The 23,475-nt window shown below is 42.7% G+C and overlaps 1 protein-coding gene across 8 annotated transcripts in view; it reads right to left on the minus strand.

The window, feature by feature from the left end:
* The window catches only part of WASF3 (WASP family member 3), a 134,035-nt gene that overhangs the window by 60,119 nt on the left and 50,441 nt on the right, over positions 1-23,475 (minus strand). For 3 of the 8 annotated variants that reach the window (XM_060637491.3, XM_060637482.3, XM_078445084.2), the window contains exon 2: positions 12,998-13,094. The exons of 1 other annotated variant lie outside the window; for it this stretch is intronic. The gene's annotated coding sequence lies outside the window, so the exon portion shown is untranslated. Of the gene's footprint in view, positions 1-12,997; positions 13,095-16,399; positions 16,421-16,756; positions 16,922-17,868; positions 17,890-23,475 lie in introns of those variants that run through there. 4 more of the 8 variants (XM_060637486.3, XM_060637485.3, XM_060637484.3 and 1 more) reach the window with 4 other exon arrangements.

Here is a 23,475-nt window from a genome sequence, read left to right on the forward strand (position 1 = left end):
GGAGATCTAGACTAACATCTTCATTTTACAGTCAGAGAGCAAGACCAAGAGACCCCAACTCTCCCACATCGTGGACATTTGCCAAGCAAGAGGAGAAATTAGCTCAATCTCTGACTTTGCTGGTGCTCTGCCCACCGCATTCCCATTTGCAAGCCTTCCTCCTATAAGCCCCATCTGTAAATATACCAACAAGCCAAGGCTATTTCATTTCTGTGTTTTATCAGTGTATAAAGGCAGCAAGGCAGCAAAAATTCTCTGCCTTGGTATGCAAGTAAGCCTTGACTTCTCACATGATGCTTCAACATAGTCCCTCTCCTTCCTGCTACCTTCCCAACACTGAACCACGCACCAGTTGCGAGTGGTCAACTCCAATCGTGAAAGGAAGAAGCTGGTCTTTCCAAGGCTCCATTTATGGAAGATACTGTAGTATTTTTTCTAAACAGGGGGTTTTGTCTGGTCCCTCAGCTCCTGACGCTGCCTTGTTGCTGATGCATAAAGCATCAAATGTCCTGATCTTATTCTGTTTTGTATTTTCGAAATACGTGAGCTTTTACAACGGGACTGGCTTTTGGTTAACTATTCCAGAAACCCAGATATTTGTGTTCCATCCTACTTCCCAGGCCAGGGAAGCACTCTACCTACACCTCTACTGGGCATGATTCAGCATGACACCTTGGTAACTCAACTCCCATTTGACATCTGCCAGACAGGTGTGCAGGAGACTATGAGTATATACCCAGCCTCTAAGGACAAGCAGGGAAATGCTGTTGTGTGTGGGTACGGTAAGGAAAACTTCCCAGTTTAACAGGACCTTTGGGACAAGAGAAAGTGACCATCTCCTATTCCTTGATTTGGGATTACAGGTAACTTACTGCTGTTTCTTAGGCCCTAGCAATACTAAGTGAATCTCTCAATCAAAATGAGAAACTTGTAAGAACTAGGGTGTGTGTGTGTGTGTGTGTGTGTGTGTGTGTGTGTGTGGTGTTATTAGCTCTTTAAAGGAAATCATTTCAAAAGCTATTATAATTTGAATGGGACGACTGAAGAAAGAAAAACAAATCTACGGGAGAACTTCTCCTTAAGCTAGTCTAGGCTTCTCCTTAGGCTTCAAATCCCCAGAAATGACAAAAAAAAAAAAAAAAAAAAAGATCTAGATTTAAAATATATGCAATAAGGGGCCCTTAGGTGGTTCAGTCAATTAAGAATCCTACTCTTGGTCATGGTCTCACGGCTCGTAAGATGGAGGTCAACTTGGGGCTCGTGCACTGGCAGGGCAGAGCCTGCTTGGGATTCTCTCTCTCCCTCTGTCTCTCCCCCACTCATGCTCGGGCTCGCTCGCATGCTCTCAAAATAAATAAATAAACTTAAAAAAAAAAAACAAAAAGACCAACCACACCAACTGTTGGTAGGAATACAGAGCGACTGGAACGCTCAAGCCCTGAAGAAAACGTAAAATAACACCATCACTGTTGAAAAGTTTGCCACGTTCTTAGAAAGTTAAACACACACTCCTAGGTATTTATGCAAAAGAAATAAAAGCATAATGCCCACATGCAGATTTGTACACGAATGTTCATACAGCTTTATTTGTAGTAGCCAAAATGATCCAAAAATAGAAACCACCCTAAATCCACCAACAAGCGAATAGATAAATAAACTCTACTAATCAGCAGTAACACGGGATGAGGTACTGATTCATGTAACAACATGGATGAATCTCAAGATAATTGTGCTGAATAAAAACCAGACCAGGGGCACCCAGGGGGCTCAGTCGGGTAAGTGTCTGACTTGATTTCGGCTCAGGCCATGATCTCACGGTTCTTGAGTTTGAGCCCCGCATGAGGCTCTGCGTTCTTTCTCCCTCTTTCTGTCCCTCCCCACCCCCACTCTGTCTCTGTCTCTCTCTCCCTCAAAAATAAACTTAAAAAATAAAAAAAGACCGAAAAAAAGAGTGTATACTATACAATTCCATTTACATAATTGTGATATTGTGATTTTTTTTTATTATTATTATTTTAGAGAGAGAGTACACAAGTGGGGGAGAAGGACAGAGGGAGAATCTTTTTTAAAAAACATTTTTTTTAGGGTCACCTGGGTGGCTCTGTCAGTTAAGCCTCCGACTTCGGCTCTGGTCATGATCTCATGGTCCATGAGTTTGAGCCCCACGTCGGACTCTGTGCTGACGGCTCAGAGCCTGGAGCCTGCTTTGGATTCAGTGTCTCCCTCTCTCTCTACCCCTCCCCCACCCACACCCTATTTCTCTCTCTCAAAAATGAATAAACATTTAAAAAAATGTTAATAAATAAAATAAAAAATGTTTTTTTAAGTTTATTTATTTTGAGGTGGGGAGGGGCAGAGAGAGAGAGGGAGAGAGAGGGAGAGAGAAACTCCCAAGCAGGCTCCATGCTGTCAGCACAGAGTCCCACATGGGGCTCGATCCCATGACCCTGGGATCATAACCCGAGCCAAAAAGAAGAGTTGGATGCTTAAATGACTGAGCCACCCAGGGGCCTATGATACTGTGATTTATAGTAAGAGATCTATATTTGGTTTTCATCCTCATTTCTGGTACAGAGCTCCTAAAATCCTTGGAATTTCCTAAGTCAGAAGAGCTGTAATTTTGATATTCATAACAAATCCCTCTCAACCTCGCCAGGTGACTTTGGGAAAGACACTCCTACTGTCAGAAGGGTGGGAGCCGGTTGCCAGGGAAACCAACCATGTGATTAGAGGGTTAGAACTTTCAGTCCCAGCCACCCTAGCTTTGGGGAAAAAGGAGAGGCTTGAGTTCAGTCACCAGGAGCCAGTGATTTAACCAACTGTCTCTAGGTAATCAACCTCCCTAAAGACCCAAAAGGACACGATCCAGCGACCTTCCAGGTCGGTGAGCCGGGATGCATTCATGTACTGGCGAGTGGCACAGCCTAAACTCCATGAGGACAGAAGCTCCTGTGTTCTGCCAGGCCTGTGGCTGTTCAACCACATCCTTGAATATCTCTCATAATAAACTAGTCATCTACTAAGTGAACTGGTGTCCTGAGTTCTATAAGCCACTCAAGCTAATTAATAAAACCCAAGAAGTGGGGGCATGGGAACCCCCGATTTACAGCCAGTCGGTTGGAAGCACAGGGAACATTCTGGGCTTGAGACTGAAATTGGGCAGATGGGGGGAGCGAGGGGGGAAGTCTTGTGGGACAGAACCTTTCATCTGCGGGATCCGATGCGGTCTCCAGGGAAATAAACGAGTTAAACTGCAGGACACCCAGCTGCTGTGGTCAAGTTGCCTGATGTGTGGAAAACCCACACGTCTATCGTCAGAAGTGAGGTGGTGCTGTGGTGAGGAATTTATAATACGGGAGACACACGGAGGAGTGTTCTTCCTTCACAATAACGTTCTAGGAAACGCAAGCTAACCTACAGTGACAGAAAGCAGATCAGTGGTGGCCTGGGGGCTGGGGACGGACAGGAGGGAGGGATGACCAGGGGCACGAGGAGAGTTGTGTGGGTAATGGTAGATTCACTTTCTTGCTGGGGGTGGTGGTTTCATGGGTGTGTGCACATGTCAGAACTTATCAGACTGTACATTTTAAATGTGCATAGTTTACCGTATGTCAATTACGCCTCGATACAACCGTTTACAAAATCAATCAGTGGAGACGAACAAGAGATAAGGGCGGAAAACTAATTGGGAGATCACTGAGTATTTTTTCACCGCTTAGGTTCTAACACGACGGCCTAGTAGAGACAACTCTATTGTTGGCCACAGACACAGGACTAAACATCACGGCAGAAGAAACAGACATAAGCGATAAATTTAGCAGGTAGGCCACCGCTCCAAGAGTATTTACAAAGGGCCGGTTAGTGGCGTAATAAACAGAAATGAGCTCAGTTCCCTAAGGAAAGTTCTCCTCATACACAATTCCTTCACCTGAAGGGAATCTGCCTCACCAACCTCATCAGGGAGTGTGCCACAGTCTGAGCACGGCTGGCTCTCCTCCAGGGGCCTCTCTCTCCAGCACAGCCAAACAAGCCACACGAGCAGAAGCCCCAGTTCCTCAGGAGCGGAGAGGCCTGTGGGAGTCACTGAAACCCCACTACACCCAAGTCCTTAGTTAACACACAGCAGCCAGAACATCTGCCCGGTGGCCTGAAAGGGCTGCGATGAGAAGGCCCAGCTGAAGACGCACTGAAAACCATAAAGCAGAATGCAAACACTGGATACTATGCCTATTTTTTTTTTAAGTTTATTAATTTATTTTCCGAGGGGGTGAGGGGCAGACAAAGAAGGAGACAGAGAATCCCAAGCAGGCTCCGCGCTCAGCACAGAGCCCGGGGTGAGGCGACCTCACAAACCATGAGATCATTCCCTGAGCCCTGAGATCAAGTGTCGGACGCTTAACCAGCTGAGCCACCCAGGCGTCCCTAGATATTGTTCCTCTTCAGCAAATAAATGCTCACTTGACCAACTAACTACCTTTAACCACCTCCTTTTCACTTTAATTGGACAGCAAGAGGAAGAAGCCATTTATCAGTACCACACTGTGGTGCACATGACGTGCTCATACGCTATTTAGCATGATACTATAACCTATAACCCACGTGAAGTACCTGTTACGTTAATGCTCTTTCAAACCAAAATCGCCAGCTCCTTATTCAAGGTATAATCAACAGGCGACCTACACACATTTTATGAACACAATGTTAAAAAAGTTAAGCGAAATTAGCCTTGTTTTAATAACATAAACTACGTCAATAAACACTCAGAAGCTAAAACCATCAACAGCATTTTATCACTTGCCAAAGACATGACTTTCTGAACGGTGCTGATGTCAAAGAATTTTTTAAAACTCAAGAAGGGGGCGCCTGGGCGGCTCAGGTCATGATCTCACGGTTAGTTGAGTTCGAGCCCCACATCTGGCTCGCTCCCGTCAAGCCTGTCGGCACAGAGCCTGCTTCGGATCCTCTGTCCCCCTCTCTCTGCCCCTCCTCCACTTGCGCTCTCCCTAAAATAAGTAAGTATTTTTTTTTTTAATTCAAGAAAAATTTTGAGGTACTCAGAATTTACCTGGTATCACCTGTGACCTCAAGGTTTAGATTTTTTTTTTTTTTTTGAGAGAGAGCACATGTGTGCGTGTATGCTAGTTGGGGAGGGGCAGAGAGAGAGGGAGAGAGAAGCAAGAGCCTTGCCCATCCAGCACAACGCCCAACTCGGGGTTCGATCTCATGACCCTGAGATCATGACCTGAGCCAAAATCAAGAGTCGGATGCTTAACTGACTGAACCACCCAGGCACCCCTAGTTTTTGCTTCTAATGATCCAGTTAACCATAAATTTAAAGTCTCCTCAAAAATTAGCATCTCCTTTTTTGTTGTTGTTAAGAAACAAGTTACCACTTTTCTCTACCTTCCTCTTCTGCATGTGAGAATGACCTTCACCAAACAAATTTACAGACTCCAAATGAATTAAAACTTATGTTTTTAGAGGCAACAACAAATTATAAGCTACAAAATTAGGGAATTTGCCAATTGCACACATTGTCACCTTACCCCGAAACAGCAAGTTGAACCGTATGAAATTACCACTCTTGCTGGTCTTAACAGCCAAAATGTTGGTAATTTCACATGAATGAACACAATAAAATGAGATAAAATTAAAATAGCAATAAAGCTGTAGAACCTACCAACTGTTCCTTAGCATACATGGTACTAACCATGAGTTCCTGTGTTTTTAGAAACAAAAGCATCCTGACGGCAGTAGTTTTGGCAACTGGAAACTGTGCTCATGAAAGAAAATTAAGAACAATTAAATGGCTCTTTTAGTTAACTATTCCCAATTGTTTGGGCCATGAAAGCATTCAGAGAAATACGAGATAGCAAAACTTCTGAAATTTGCAACCTAGGTACCTGGTCTCCAACCACCAAATCTGGCAACCTATCAACTTCATTCTTTGGAACGTATTCCAGCAAGTAAATATCATGAGCGCCGTCAAAAGGAGCAGGCAGGGTTTTGGGGTAACTTTATAAAAAACCAACCAAAGAAACCAAGTCAAAAGGCATTATATATTATATTATTATATAGTTGACCCTTGGACGACACAGGTTTGAACTGCGCAGTTATACACGGTTTTGTTTATAAATACGGTATAGTGTTGTAAACGTATTTTCTCTCCTTATGATTTTCCTAGTAACACTGACTTTTCTCTTGCTTCCTTTATTGTAAGAATGCAGTTACCTAATACATACAACATACAAAGTATGTGTTAATCAACTGTTTATGTTATCAGTAAGGCTTCCAATCAACAACAGGCTATTAGTAAAGTTTCTGGACAGTCAAAAGTTACATATGCAGATTTTTTTACTGTGTTGGGGGGTCGGCACCCCTAACCTTGAACCCCTGTGTTCAAGGGTCAACTGTATTAGTTTCAGGTGTACAACGCAGTGATTTGAAATTTACATATACTGTAAAATAATCATCACAATAAGGTAACATCCGTCGCCATATATAATTACAACATTTTTTTTCTTGTAATGGGGAGTTTTAAGATCTACTCTGTTTTGACCACTTTCAAACATGCAATACAGTATTCTAACTATAGTCACTGTGCTGTACATTACATTCCCAGGACTTATTTATTTTATATTTGGAAGTCTGCACCTTGTGAACCCTTCACCCATTTTCCCCCACCCTTGACCTTTCACCTCTGGCAACTACCAATCTGCTCTCTGCATCTATAACCCTGGGTGGTTTTTTTTTTTTTTTTTTGAATTTTTTAATATTTATTTATTTTTGAGAGAGAGAGAAAGAGAAGGACAGAGCAGCGTGAACAGGGGAGAGAGAGGGAGACACAGAATCTGAATGAAGCAGGCTCCAGGCCCTGAGCTGTCGGCACAGCTGTCGGGGCTCGAACTCATGAACTGGGAGATCATGACCTGAGCCAGAGTCGGTGCTCAACCAACATGCCACCCAGGCGCCCCTGTTTTTGTTTTTTAATTCCACATATAAGTGAAATCATACAGTATCTGTCTTTCTCTGATTTATCTCACTTAGCATAATGTCCTCAAGGTCCATTCATGTACTTAGAAATGGTAATGTTTTATTATTGTTTATGGCTGAATATTCCATTCTGGTTTCCATATACCACATCTTCTTTATCCATTCATCCACTGATGGACACGTAAGCTGTCTGCATATCTTGGACTATCGAAAATGCAATGACATGGGGGTACAGATACCTTTTCAAATTAGTGTTTTCGTTTTCGTCGGATAAATATTCAGAAGTGGAACTGCTGAATCATATGGGAGTTCTACTTGTAACTTTTTTTTTAATTTTTTTTTCAACGTTTTTTATTTATTTTTGGGACAGAGAGAGACAGAGCATGAACGGGGGAGGAGCAGAGAGAGAGGGAGACACAGAATAGGAAACAGGCTCCAGGCTCCGAGCCATCGGCCCAGAGCCTGACGCGGGGCTCGAACTCACGGACCGCGAGATCGTGACCTGGCTGAAGTTGGACGCTTAACCGACTGCGCCACCCAGGCGCCCCTCTACTTGTAACTTTTTGAGGAACCTCCATACTGCTTTTCATAGTGGTTGCCCCAATTTACGTTCCCACCAGCAGTGCACAAGAGTTCCTTCTTTTCTGTATCCTCACCTCATCCTGTCTTTCTGATAACAGCCATTCTAATAGGTGTGAGGGGCTAGCTCATTACGGTTTTGATATGCATTCCCCTGATCAGTGATATTGCACATCTTTTCACATACCTGCTTGCCCATCCAGATGTCTTCTTTGAAAACCAATCTGTTCAGATCTTCTGTCCCTTTTTTGCCAGATTTTTCTTACTATTGAGTTGTATGGCTTTTTTATATATATCCTGAATATGAACCCCTTATCGGAGACAGGAGTTGCAAACATTTTCTCCCATTCAGTGATGTGCCTTTTCGTTTTCTTGATGATCTCCTTTGCTGTGCAGAAGCTTTTTAGTGTGATGTAGTCCCACTTGTTTATTTTTGCTTTTGTTGCCCTTGCTTTTGAAGTTCAGATCCAAAAACTCATCGCCGAGACCACCTATACTTTCTTGTTAGAACTTCTACGGATTTGGGTCTTACATTTAAGTCTTTAATCCACTTTGAGTTAAGTTTGGTGTATGCTATAGACGCAGCGGTCCAGTTTCATTGTTTTGCATGTAGCTGTTCGGTTTTCCCAGCACCGTTAATTGAAGAGACTGTCCCATTGAATATTTTGGCTCCTCTGTCATAAATTGACCACATATGTCTGGATTTATTTTCAGGCTCTCTCTTCTTTTCCATTGATCTGTGTGTCTGCTTTTATACCAGTGCCATAATGTTTCAAATACGATCACTTTCCAATATAGCTTGAAATCAGGGAGCGTGATGCCTCCAGCTTTGCTCCTCTTTCTCAAGACTGCTTTGGCTTATCCAGGATCTTTCACGGTTCCATGAAAATTTTAAAATCAGGTTCTATTTCTGTGAAAAATACCATTGGAATTTTGATAGGGATTGCACTGCATCTGTGCAATGCTTTGTGTAGTATAGGCATTTTTTGAATATTAATTCTTCCAATCCAATTCAAAACCAGCTCTGTCAGATACCGAAGTCTTATAACATTTCTGCAAGTAAGATCCTCTGTTAGCATCACCATTTGAGCACCCACTGTCTGCTAGAAGCTCTGGGTATTATTTTTAATATTTTCAAGCAGCTCGTCAAGATTATCCTCCTTCTACAGAGGAGGGAAATGGGGATCAAGGATTGAAGTGGATTTTGCTCAAAAGCGTAGAGCCTGTATGTTTTTAGCATCTGAACCCCAAATTTTTCTGTTAACTCCTAAACTTACACTCCCTCTACTATGCCACTCTGCCATGCCAACTGATATGGCCGATAACAGGTACAGCTGACCTTTGGACAGCATGGGTTTGAACGGCATAGTCCACCTATAAGTGGATTTTTTTCAATTAATATAGTGCACTACTGTAAATGTATTTTCTCTTCCTTATGATTTTCTTAATAACATTTTTTCTCTAACTTACTTTATTGTAAGAATACGGTATATAATACATATAATATACAAAATATATGTTAATCACCTATTTATATCATTGGGAAGGCTTCTAGTCAAGACTACCAGTAGTTAAGTTTTTTTCTGCGGGGGGGGGGGGGGGGGGGGGCGGAATCAAAAGTTGTATGTGGATTTGTGCAGAAGTCAGCGCCCCTAACTGTTGCACCGTTCAAGGGTCAACTGTAATTAAAATGGAAATGCACGCAGTTATTAAATATTTGTTTACATTTATAAGCATTCCACTAAGGCTGAGAAACTATTTGATTGCAAGAGACTTAGAAATGATTCCAGTAACACCATCCACAGACACAATGTCTTGCCATACAACGGTCCCAGGCAGATGGGACAAGGACTCAGGGTTCCCTCAATTCTTAACTGCCACCCATCATAAAAGTATGTATATGGAAATTACTTAACAGAAATCAACAGGCGTAATATGTGGCTTACGTTATTATGCAAAACATGTCAACAAATTCTAAGATATGTACAACAAGCATACAAAATAATTTTAACTCATCCAAAGATATATGATAGTTGTAACGGATTCAACAAGTAATTCTATATGCCCTCTTAGAATTTAAGAGAACATCTTAGTACTGTGTCAGTCTTTTTCGTTAAACCAAAGAGTAAGTTATGTAATGAAGGTGAAACCAAGGCATAACTTTCAAGTACTACACAAAGCTTTCTGGCTAGATTAACAGAAAGAAGAAAATGCTGAACCACAGCTCCCTCAACAGATTATGCTGACTTTTGACTCCAGAGAAAACAGTAACTTAAAACCACAAGTCATATAAATGTGGCCTTGTTCTTATGATTTTTACATCGTGATCACAGAAACCAAAATGTAATAAATACGGTCTACTGGTATTAACATTTATTCCCACCTCCTCTGTCCCCTTCCCTGTATCAGAGGCTAGAAGGCTAGAAGCTCATTTCTCAGGTCCCTTGCCATAGGACCTTAATTTTTCATATAGATGTATTTTTTTCATATATATATTTATACATATATATTTTATCTATTTTTCATCTATATTATATACGTATTACATATATTATATATAATACATATTACATATACACATATGTGTGTGTGTATATATATGTGTATATGTATATGGATATATATATGTGTGTTTTTGTTTTTGATTTTGCTTTACTGCACTGACTAGGACAATTCTGAGTAAGAACGGTGAGTGAGCTAAAATCAGGCAAAAACATGAAGTCTTTCATCAATAATTATAATTCTTAGCTGTAGGTCTTTCACAGACACCTTTATCAACTTGAAAAAGCTCCCTTCTATTTCTACTGTTCTGAGTTTTTATCGTGAATAAATGATAAATAGTATCAAATGCTCTTTCTGTATCTATTAAGATGGTTATACAGGTTTTAAAAATTCTGCTTAATTTCTTGATACTGTGAATTATATGACGGATTTTCAAATGAAGAACCAATCCTGCATTTCTGGAATAAATGGTACTTTGGCATGATGTATCATCTTTTTTATATAAACTTTAATCAATTTGCTAATATTTTGTTGAGAAATGTCTTTGTTTTTTATATCCGAGTAATAACGGCCTCATAAAATAAATCAGTGTTCCATTCCTTCTATTTTCTAAAGATTTTGTATATAATTGGTATTATTTCTTTCTTAATAGGTTGGTAGAATTCACCGTAGACCATTTGGGCGTACAGCTTTGTTTCTGGGGGAGGGTTTTTAACTACAAATTCCATTTCTTGAATAAAGAGCTATGCAGATTATCTGCTGCTTCTTGAGTAAGGTTAAGTACCTTGTGTCTCTGAGGAAGTATGTCCATTTATCTAAATAATCAAATATATTAACTGGCTCATAATATTCTCTTTAACTTCCTTTTGTAGAATCTACATTGATGGTCTCTCTCTTCTGATATCAGAAATTTCTGCCTTCTCTCTCTTTTTTCCTGAAAGAAAAACTACAAGTTTATCAATTTTATTGATCTCATTAAAAAAAAAAAAAATAAAACAGCTTTTGGTTTCACTGATTAGTTTTTCTGTTTTCTGTTTCAATGAATTCTGCTCTTATCTTTCGTATCTTCTCTGCTTGTTCTGCATTTAATTTGCTCTTTGCCTTCTAATTTCGTAAGGTGAAGGCTTAGATTTTTGTTTTAAAACTTCTGTTTCCCAACAGAAGCCTTTAGCACTGTGAATTTCCCCTAGAAGTACTGTTTTAGGTGCATCCCATAAATTTAGATGTGTTGTATTTTCATTTTCACTCAATTCAAAATATTTTCTTTAAGTTTATTTTTATTTTGAGATACAGAGAGAGAACCAGTGAAGAAGGAGCAGAGAGAGCGGGGGGACAGGAGATCCAAAGCGGGCTCTGTACTGTCAGCACAGGGCCCAATGCAGGGCTCAGACTCACCAACCATGAGATGAGATCATGACCTGAGCTGAAGTCGGACACTTAACCGACTGAGTCACCCAGGTGCTTCAGTTCAAAATATTTTCTAATTTCCTTTGCGACTTCCTCTTTGACCCATGGGATTTTTAGAATGTGGTATTTAATTTCAAAATACTTGGAGATTTCACAGATAAGCTGATACTGATTTCCAGCTTAGTTTCATTGCAGTCAAAAAACACAGACATACTCGTGAGAAGTCACCTGTGAGGTGAAAGTATGGAAATCAAATTCAATTTTCTGATTGTAAATTAATGAAACGACATGCCCACAGTCAAACTGAGACCAAACTGGAGATCGGGTCTTCCAGTACCCTTTCCTCTAAAGGATATGAAGAGCAACATTAAAAAAAAAAAAAAAAAAAAAAAAAAGCATCCTACGTTTTTTAAGCATCCTACTTTGGCTCAGGTCATGATCTTGCAGTTCATGAGTTCAAGCCCTGTGTCGGGCTCTGTGCTGACAGCTCAGAGCCTGGAGCCTGCTTCAGATTCTGTGTGTGTGTGTGTGTGTGTGTGTGTCTCTCTCTCTCTCTCTCTCTCTCTCTCTGCCCCTCCCCCACTCGCACTCTGTCTCTCTCTCTCTCTCTCAAAAATAAACATTAAAAAAACTTAGAGGATAGAAGAGCAGTGTGTTCTCTCTAAATCCCATGTCAAAATCAAGACTTTTTGTTATTCTCCCCCTACCCTTCCAAAAAAAAAGGAAGAAAAGGACAGTTTCACATAGATCATCTCATTTGCTTTTTACAACTCTATAAAACAAATTACAGACACTCAGTACAAGGAAAATGCAGCTCAAAGGAATAACTCTCCTTCCTGGTTGGCCGTGTCTCATTCCTCTTGAATTATCCCTTGAAGATAGAGGAATACAGATCATTTAAATCCCTAAATAATTCAAAACCTCATTTTAGCCACCGTTAGAATCAACACCACTTTAGTTCAAAGTAAGTTGTGGTAAATGCCAACTAGGTTTCGGTTTGATTATCTTGACATCTCCTACCCATTCATTATTAACAAGATTCAGATAATAAAGAACTGGTTAAACCCCAGGAAATAACAAGTAAACGGACAAAACATGTAGGGAGGAAAGTGAGACCCCAGTTTAGTCATAAACTATATAGCAGTGTGTTTTTCACACAAAAATTAACATGAAATTGATAGACCAAGTTATATTTTTCTCTTTCAAATCCAACTGTTGATTAGGATCTAAAGCGCCAAAATATTATCTGCTGTTAATTTTTATGTTAATATACATTAATACTTAATATGTTAAAATCTTAGACTATTTTATACTATTCTATTTTAAATTAAAATTCTAAACTATAATGTTACAGAAATTAAATGGCTTTTATACTATTCTATTTTAAATTAAAATTCTAAACTATAATGTTACAGAAATTAAACGGCTTTTATACTATTCTATTTTAAATTAAAATTCTAAACTATAATGTTACAGAAATTAAATGGCTTTAAGTGTAAGAGGCACACATTCTTACCATGTAAGTGTTGACTTACGGGTTGCAGAAATGTCCCTCAGGTAGTCGCATCACCACTTTGGCTCAGATATCAATGGTACAGCAATCAGAATTAAAACTAAAAAAAAAAAAAAAAAAAAATTAAATAACAGTAAGTAAAATGCATTCAAGTCTTCGAGAAAGTTTTAAATTTCAATTTCACATGTCAACAATTTCATCAAGGGAGTGCTACTCCCAGAACTAGGTTTTGTTTTTTTTTGTGTTTTTTTTTTTTTAATGAGTTTAAGCAAGGAGCTAATAAGGTATGTGAGTTCCTGAATAATTCCAACTCCCTATCCTGGAATAAACTCTGAAATTAACTTCAAGAAATCACAGTGAATAGCTACAGGGCAGAAAAACAAAAAGCCAAGTATATTACAAGTCTATTCAACTGAAACGCTCCGTTCATAGGCTCTGCACACATACATTTAAGGTTTTGTTAATGCCTACAATGAACTGAACACGGATGATTCACACAAGAACTCTCTCATATAAAAGCACCTGTATTAATTTTTCACACAAAAATATTTAAATTCAATAGAAATCCTGGTGGTCACCTATAATACTTTACTAGAATGTATGGGAATAAAATAGTAACAACACAAATTTAATACTTGCTCAATCGAGTCTAGAAAGTGTTTCCAGGATAATGGATATTCAGAGCCGTAAGACTACAGAACAGTCTAAAATTGTTTATTATCAATGTGCTAGAGTCAGGAGGTAGCAGTAAGTATGTATGGTATAGTTTCCCACCCAAACAAGAGTTATGGTTTACTTAGGAACAACACACAGAAGAAAAAGTTAGTGAATATCATTATTGATTCATTCAGCAAAACTTTACGAAGCATTTTGTATGAGTAAGTGTCCCTTTAAACACTGCAGATACAGGGGTGCCTGGGTGGCTCAGTCGGGTTGAGCTTCCGACTTCGGCTCGGGTCATGATCTTGCAGTTTGTGAGTTCGAGCCCCGTGTCGGGCTCTGTGCCAACAGCTCGGAGCCTGGAGCCTGCTTCGGATTCTGGGTCTCCCTCTCTGCCCCTCCCCTGCTCATGCTGCTCTGTCTCTCTCTGTCCCTCAAAAATAAGCAAACAAATGTTGAAAAAAAAAAATTAAAAACCCTGCAGATACAGAAATGCTCGTCAAAGAACTCACAGAGGCCAATACATACCGATAATTATGCCACAATAAGATAGTCACATGAAAGCAAGAGCGAGTCCAGAAGGGAGTGGAGCTTATCATCAAACAGCTTCTCCGAGGACAAAGAGTCCTCAGGAGGAGTGAGGCCAGGCAAAGGTCATGTAGGCACAGGGAAGGAGCAGTGTGCAATGTCTGAGTGGGAGGAAAGCAACTTGAAATCCACTAAAGAGGATTCTCTGGATGTGCAAGAATGATCTGTCGGCCAGCGGAGTCCTCCCAGTTGAGACTGTCACCACTGCTTTGAAAGCGGGGAAAATAGAGAGATCGTTCAATGATACTCTCATTTAGACACGTCCCACTGGTTTGCTTACTTAAAATTAAAAGCAGCACATGATTTTCTTCTCCTTCCTTAGGAGCAGCTGTACGGCATGCTCTTGATTATGCAGAACGAAAGAGAAAAGTGAGTTTTTCCCAAGCAGTTTCCACTGGCGATCACCTTATTTCCAAACGCGGAGAATCACCCCTGGGTTTCTGAGTATCCAGGCCAAACTTTACCTCTGCCAGATCATCTTACTTGCGTGATTCTCAAAGTAACCACGCGCTTCACTTTAGAGATGGTTCTACCTAGCTAAGTGGGAAGGAAAGTGTCCCCTATGCATGTTTCCTGCATGAGCGCAATCACGTGTGAATTCTTCCTTTGGGAAACACAACTGTGAATTTTCCCATTTGCGTGAAATGCTACGTAACTATTAATCTGCTATTAGCTATCACTTGGTGAATGGTTTACTCAGGATTCAGCACAGCGCTCACGTGTCACACGGTATTTTAACTTATCCTCACAAGGCAGGTAACATCCATCTCCATCAAAAAATGAGGAAACCGAGGACCAGAAGGCGACGTGCCCAGGATGACCCAGCTTGGAAGCAGCGGGCTCAGGGCAGTTCTGTCTGGCTGCAGTCACTCTTTTGAACTGCGGTAGGGGACAGCCTCCTTTTGAACACGCACACATGCAGTTTTCTTTCTTCTTCTGCAGCTACCATGTCCAACCTAAGTCGGGAACCCTAAAAGTCTCGAAGAATCAACTGGGCTTTGTGAGTGTGTTGCTTAATTTTACAGGAGAGCCTATCTTTAACTCCTCGGAAGCTACCGTTTAAGGTTATTAAGCGTGAAAGCCAGCACCTCTACTTAGAGGTGTCGTATTAGCAAGCGCAGGGAAACACATTTATATGCAACACCAGAATTCAAATTCTATTTATGTCCCATGGTTAAGCTCTAAGTGGTACTGAAAATGCTTGCCTCTCCGTGGCGACAGTCTAGGAGCACAGTTGTGCTTTAATTTCCGCCCAATGGGCCTGCGCCCATGATGGCCCCCCAGTATGATCGCCCTTTTCTATCTTCCATGCAGCCGAACTGGGCCTAGCCTTCAGAATGCAACAGCCTCCTTCACCAATCCATTCAGCCCTCTAGCTGCTCAATGAACAGTCATCTGTTGTAGTAACGTGTCAGGCACTGTGTGTCCCCACCCCGGGAAGATCAAAGCCCAATCCCGCAACCCCAAGAACCTCTTGGTCCACCAGAAGAAAACTGCACAAGAAAGGAATTGGCATTCCATGCGATCAAGATATACACACGGTATTAAGAAAGCGCAAGGCAGGGAGCGGCAGGAAGACACCGCAGCCCTGGTAACACAGGTGCCTTAATCCAGATGACAGATGATGCGGACCTGAAGTAATAAGATGGGAGAATTTTTTAAAGGGAATGAACTTGACAAACGTAGGTATCAGGCGACGAAGCAGAAGGGATGCTGGGATGTCTCTCGGAAGGCAGAGTCAAGGGCTGCTAAGACAGCACGGTCCAGCTTAACCCCCCGCAATGACGGAAACGTCCTGTAGATGAACACCATCCAATATGGCAGCCTCCAGCCACACATAGAGCACTTGATGGGGCACCTGAAATGTGGTGAGTGTGGCTGAGAATCTGAATTTGTCATTTTATTTCATTTTAACCAAACTTAAACAGCAACACGTGGCTAGCAGCTAACGGCTTCAACAGTGCAGCTCTTAACACTTCAGGCTTGAGATACTGAGTTGAGGGGTTACCATCAGTATCTGGGGAAAGGAATACCAAGAGAAAGACACACAGACACTCAGATATTTGTTGAATAGGTGAACGAACCAGCAAAGGAAAAGAGGAACAGGGTGACCTTGAAGGACTCCTCCCTCTAAAATCCCATCAAAGAGGTACCCACCCTTGCTCCTTCAGGTTTCAAATACTGCTTTCAGTATGGTGATATCAAAATGCACTCATGCTGTCTCCAAACCTCAGTCTAATTCTTGAAATACTGCTAAATTAAAATTCCTTATGCTCTTCAGTATAAAAAAAAACAAAACAAAAAGAGAAAAAGAAGAAAGAAAAATGGTATCATGAAATTACAGCAAGTCATAACTTGGGGAATAATCCCAGACCCAGGATAATCAAGCCAGGATAAATAACTGTCTCGTAAAATGTGTCCTTTTCTAAAAACAGAAAGAAGCGGGGAGGAGGAGGGGACCAAACAGCTTTATGATGAGTTCAGGTCATTACAAATATATTACAGTCCGCTCACCTCCTACGCAGTTCAGCTGACATTCAGTTTACATTCCTCTATACTCTGCTGGGGGAAAGGATTGAATTTATCTCACGAAACACCTCATTTTGTCCCACGGAGCATTTTAAAAGGTCAATGATAATAAAGCTGTCCCTAGGAACATGCCCTTTTATCGTAGCTATCCACAACATCCAAGTCAATATGAGATAAATAACTCTGTGACACGAAAACAGATACTGTTCAGAAACCTGAGAACAGGTTGTGTCCAAATGACTAACGTTAATCCGCCAATATTATCCTAATCTGATTGTACTAGGATTTGTTTACTATTTTGGTCCTTGCCATCCCTCTTAAGCTTCCGAATTCCAGTTTTCCAGAAATGAGAAGCTGGCAGGTATACAATACCCATGCGTGTTCCAGATAGCTGTTTCCCTGCTGCATTTTCCCGTGCTACCTTATTAAGCAGACTCCAGTTCGACGTTCCTCCCTCTCCATGAGATCACGTCATCCATGTTCATAACCACTCACATACAAAGTTCTATTTACAAGACCGTTGGGCACCTGAGAACCGGTAGCCTCTGTTAGCTTCAGAGAAACAGATCTCATCAGAATGTCTATTATGAGTGTTTTTAGCTAGAATCGTATGTGTAACAACACGGTTAACACAGAAGTCTTGTGCGTCCCCTCGTTGGCCCCTCGGGCTGGATACCTGTGCCCCAAGTCCCAGCGCCACAACAGTCCTACGTCTCTGAAATCAGAGCCAACAGGGACACGCTTGGCTGGCCCCACAATTCAATTCAAAGTATTAGTGGGCTCTTTTGCAGAAGGGAGAGCGAAAACGTTAAGTAACAAGACAAGGTCTCGGCCTCCGGAAAGCTTGATCGGGGGGGGGGGGGGGGGGGGGGGAAGAGCAAATAAACACAAAAAATGTGAAACAAGCCGCACAAGAGATATTGCTATGAGTAAAACAAAAATAACTGTAGCCGACTGCCATCCACCGAACACCTACGTGTATCGCACTCTCTGCTAGGTTCACTTTCATTCGTTAATTAACAAAACCACGTTAACGATGAGCGCAGATGAAAACTTCGCCCGTTTTTGAGTAATCTGTTCACTTAGAAAGGACTTACCCCGGACCTAAATACGAGGGTCGTGAGACAGCATCTTCTTCCCCTTCACTTAACGAACAGCGTAACTACCCAGGAAACCACGAGGAGTGATCAATTCCTGACATAGCATGACTTCTGCAGCGATCCACAGTGGGCCCACACCTCTGGGCCAACGATGGTCAAGGAACCGAATAGCCCCGATAAAGATCGGGGTCACATCAACCACTCATCGATCCATCCAAACATTTACTCTCTTCCTGCTGTGCATGAGAAACACAGCCATGAGTCAGATGAAGGTGAGGCCGTACACGGCTAGACACCACACCGCGAGTTCAAAATGCCAAGTGGCAAGAGAGATACGGGTGACACGCTATGAGCGAAGAGAAGGCTAGTGCCAGCTGCGATAGACAAGAAAAGCCTTCAAATCCGCCTGGGGCTCAAAGTGACACCACGAGACTGATTACTGTCTTCTGAGATGCACAGACTATGCAAAGGGAATATAAAGATAAATGCCGTATCATCGCTGGAGCGTCAGGACATCATGAGGAAGTCAGGATCCTGAGCAGCAGATCCAGAGCTTCCTCACAAAATAAAAAGTATGCATCTGCCTGCCCGTCTCCAGGGAAGCTATGGGAAACTCCCAGGCAAGCGTCAGAAGGGGTCCAGAGCACCGCCCCCCCCCCCCCATGTGAACGCATCTACTAGAACGCTGCTCAGGGAGAGGGAAGCCATGACTTCGTAACCCCACGCGTTAAGAAACACTACTTGACATGAGGCTTGCTTTCTTTCTTTTTTTTTTTAACATTTATTTATTTTTGAGAGACAGAGACACAGCACAAGTGGGGGGGGGAGGGGGCAGGACAGAGAGAGAGGGAGACGCAGAATCCGAAGGAGGCTCCGGGCTCCGAGCTGTGAGCACAGGGCCCCACGCGGGGCTTGAACTCACGAGCCGCGAGATCGTGACCTGAGCCGAAGCCGGACGCTCAACAGACTGAGCCAGCCAGGCGCCCCCGAGGCCTTCTTTCTATTCGGTTGAAGCTTGCATCTTCCTAACCGCGAACCAATGCTCTGCTCCGCCCGCCGAGCCCAGGCAGAGGCTACCACACCCGCAGCTCTGCCAGCTTCCAAGCATCGGAGGGGACAGTTAACTGCTCCAGTCCCTCCAGCCTCTCCCAGGGGCCCTCTGGCCGGTGCTTCGGGAGGTGCAGTGCCCAGAACACCACACACCAGATGCCGCCCGAGGGAGGCAGCACACCCCTCCCCTTAAGGCGGCCAGCCTGCCAATCTGCTCCACCGGTTTTCTCTTCCGGATGCCGCCGCCACGCCGGGCACACTCCTGCTCAGGACTGGCCCACCCCTCCGGAGCTCGATTCCCAGGCAGCCCTTTGGCAGGGTGGCCTCCTCCACGTCTCTCAAGTTGCGATGGGGCCCCGACCCGTCCACCCCTGCCTTTCTTCACACCTGCCTCTCCACGGTTACTGGCTCTCCTACTGGGCCGACTCAGGGCCCCCTGCAAAGCATCGTTCGGCTTCCCGGTAGCGTCCCCTTCTCCCTTCTCCCTTCTCCACCCCCACCAACCAGAGGCGCCATGCAGGATGCCAGGGTGCAGGGGGGGCTCTCAAGCCGGAATTGACTCCAACTGACTTCCCCACTCACACACTCCAAGACTCCGGGCAGGTTATTTGGGCTTAAACTTCCTGAACTACAATTATCACAACAGAATGCACCTCAGGTCATGATCTCACCGTTTTGTGAGCTCGAGCCCCGCTTGAGCCCCGCGTAGGGCTCGGTGCCGACAGCTTGGAGCCTGGACCCTAATTCGGATTCTGTGTCTTCCTCTCTCTCTGCCCCTCCCTCACTTGTGCTCTTGTCTCTTTCTCCTTCAAAAATAAATAAACGTTAAAAAAATTTTAAAAAATGATGTTAAGACATAAAAGCCTTATGAAACTTACCAACTATAGACATTTTATAAAATAATTATTTAAGGAGATGTGCAAACAGGATTAAGAAAAATATGAGGGGCGCCTGGGTCGCTCAGTCTGTTAAGTGTCCAACTTGGGCTCAGGTCATGATCTCACAGCTCCTGAGTTCGAGCCCCGTGTCAGGCTCTGTTCTGGCAGCTCGGGGCCTGGAGCCTGCTTCGGATTCTGTGTCTCCCTCTCCTTCTGCTCCTCCCCTGGTCTCTCACTCTCTCAAAAATAAACAAACATTAAAAAACAGGAGTTTAAAAAAAAAAAAAAAGAATTTCGAGGTTGAAATGTTCAGAAATTCACAATAAACAGCATCCGATTTCAAAGGGGAAAAACGGATTATCGAGTTGTATGACATTTCTGCCTAATGCAAATGTTAAGTTTTTTTTATTTTCAGTTTGTCATGTTTTTAATGCTCATGGCAGAGAGGTCTGGCCCCAGACAGCCACCTGTGAGCCCCAACACTTTTGACCCCTAACTGAACTCTTCACTATGAACATTTTTTCATTTTCATTTTAAAATTCTTAGGACCTAGCTCAGTGCTTGGCACACGGCCCACACTCAAAAATCATTTGCCAAATAAGTGAATTTTCTTGAATGCCTAGGTTAAAAAAAAAAAATCGCGATGCCTCTTCCTGACCTACTTTGACCGGGAAAGTTGGACTTGCTTGTGTCTAGTGACCCTGTATTGTCCCCGTGGGTCACCACCTTCAGTGCTGGGCTTTACCCAAGCAAAGAGGAGAATTGGGGTCAACAGAACACGTGTTTCAATTCAGCCAAATGGTTAATGAGCTTTTGTGCAAGGGGCATAAAAAGATAAATAATAACTGGCTAGAGATAAAATAAGGCTTCCGGCTTGAGGAAAGATTGCTGACTAGGAACAAGCTTTTTAAAAGCTGTTTGGCAACATTATGGGACAATCTACAACCATTAAATACAAATGTGGAGTGGTACCATCATGCCGTTTTCTTTCGAGACACTCAGAAGCAGCCAGAGATTGGAAGGAAGAAAGGAGCAGGCAGGACAGATGCAGGGGACAGAGGGACAGAGGTCCTGGTCGGGGAGTGGGCTGACCATAGGAGGGAGGGAAAACAGGGTGAGGCCGAGGGGCCCCTGAAGTTTTCTTCCGGAATTCTGCGGACAACAGAGACACAACACACGCACCCGCTGAGACATCCCAGAATCGCAGAATTTTTTAAACTCCTTTTCTTAAAAGTGGGACACTTTGTCCTTGGCTGATGTTCTGGCACTTTTCCTGTTGCTTGTGACCCCACAAAGATGACAAATCAATGATTCCGGGGAGGCCCCTGAACATAATGGCTTAAAACTTGAAACAGATCCAACTCAAGTGAAAGATTTTCTTGCCTAAACGATGTTATATATTTTTCTCTGCTTTAATTACTGAATCCTGTAATTGGAATTCATCACTGATTCAAAGAGATGCTAAAAATAGTCTGTTTCAGAATGTAGAATGAGAAGCATCATGTAATTTTGCTACTAAATGGACTTCTATTTTTTCACAGCTCAGTAACTTACTCTTGAAATATATCTCCTCTTTTTATTAACCAAAAACGTAAAACACTTCAGATGCACATTAAACATTAATTTTCAATATTAATTATGCATTTATAAGCTTAACATGAAATCTCAGACATAAACTAACCTTGCTTAAAAACAGCTCCTGTCCCTTTACATTTAATCATGACCTTCATGAAACACCTTTGATTGAAGAATGCAATGTCATTTACATGTGATAAATGAATTGAAACAAAGCCCAGCCGTGTTCCAACAGGCTCTCCTACTACAAATGGCAATTATTTTTTTTAAATGTTTATTTACTTATTTTGAGAGAGACAGAGCACGTGCGAGCAGGGAAGAGGCAGAGAGAGAAGAGAGAGAGAATCCCCAGCTGGCCCCCGTGCTGTCAGCAACACACGGGGCTCAATTTCACGAACCGTGAGATCGTGACCTGAGCCGAAATCAAGAGTTGGGACGCTTAACCGACTGAGCCACCCAGGCACCCCACAAATGGCAATTATTAATAACAACCTACATTTGAACCCATGGTGCCATTTACAAAGTGCTTTCACATGAATCACGTCATATACATAATCTCCACAATAACCCTCACGCAAACGGGAAAGGTAGGAATTACTTCCATTTTACAAATTAGGGAACCAGTTCAAAAACTGACACAGCACATGAAGGTGGGAGGGCCGCTCACCCCCATCCTCCTCACCTTTAATCCCACTTTGTATTCCAAACTCAGCTCCTGCAAGGACACACTCTGTTACCTTCACCAGGCTTCCTGGACCCTCCCCCGCCCCAGCCTTGCCAGGTCACCCCTTCCCTCCAACTCCAACAAAGTTCAAGGAGAGTACTACCCGGGTATTCCCCAACACATCTACTTCCCATTGTGGTTGACCTTGGGATCCACCTGTTGTCTTCTCAACTCCATTAGGATCCCCTCGAGAATCTTATATTTCTTAGTGTCTAGAATCATGTACATGAAGGGCAGACACTGAACTATTTTTTATCGCACCACCTATCAAAGAATCATCAAGTAGACAAAGTCTCTCTTCTCCTACTTCCCAACTACGGCATCACTTGCAACTAGATTAGAAAATCCCGGAAGCCGTTCCCAGGCCATCATAAATAAATAAAAAAAGAGGCTTTCTTGACAGTGATTAAAGCTGCTCTCCTCTTGAACAGGTTTGAGTCTCTTCTGCTCTCCTGTAACTATAAACTGCCCTGGTTTCCGACTGACTGCTCAGTTTCATAAGCTCCTGAGGTCCTCATTCACCGGCTGCCTGTCTGGGTTTTTTATCTCCTTGATGTGACCTGCCTTGATTCCCATATTCACCTGCTTTCTGTTCACGCCAGGATTCCTAAGTTCCAGCCCCGCCTGGGTTCTCCTGACCCTGACTTTCGAACCCATCCTATCAACCACAGCAAACCCACTGCCACAGATACCGTGCAGGCCCCTACACAGGGACCTGCTGAGCCTCCTATGTATGAGCGGTCAGGAGAGGGATATTGCCTTATTTTTTATCTTTAGTTTGCACCTGGATTCGGCATGTCCACGGCTATTTCGAGAGAAAGACGAAAGTAACACGGGTACCCGCGGCAGTGACTCTTAACTCCCCTTGACCTTATATCCTTCCTCTTCAAACTCATCCTAAACATTAGGGCAGCCCTGTCAGCAATCAACATCCTGTTGGAAACCAAACAGATCATAAGCAAATCAGGATTACCATTCGGCTTCATTAACTATGCTGACTCTTCCGTTTGGACAAAGAGAATTCTTACCTAACCGCACCAAAGTACTTGGGAAATCTGTGCATTATCAGATGGAAACAGCAGATGTAAGTGCTGCATTGCAGAGGCTTTTTTTTTTTTTCTTCATTCCCATGACAATCTTTACATATCCCCAAATCCAAATATATTTCCAAGCTAGCTATGTAACACTAAACCCGACAGAAAGATTTCACGTGCCATTCAACAAGTACCTTCAGTCATTTCCCCCGTTCCCACCCCCCCACCCCACGCCAGGATAAATTATAGTACCAGCCAATATAACAAATGGGTCCATAAACTTCTACCCACCGGGGACCCTGTGCGTCCACAGAAGACGGACAAACACAGAAGTAACATTTTA

The sequence above is a fragment of the Panthera onca genome, chromosome A1, assembly GCF_046562875.1.
Source record: "Panthera onca isolate mPanOnc1 chromosome A1, mPanOnc1 haplotype 2, whole genome shotgun sequence".
NCBI classification, from domain to species: Eukaryota; Metazoa; Chordata; class Mammalia; order Carnivora; family Felidae; genus Panthera; species Panthera onca.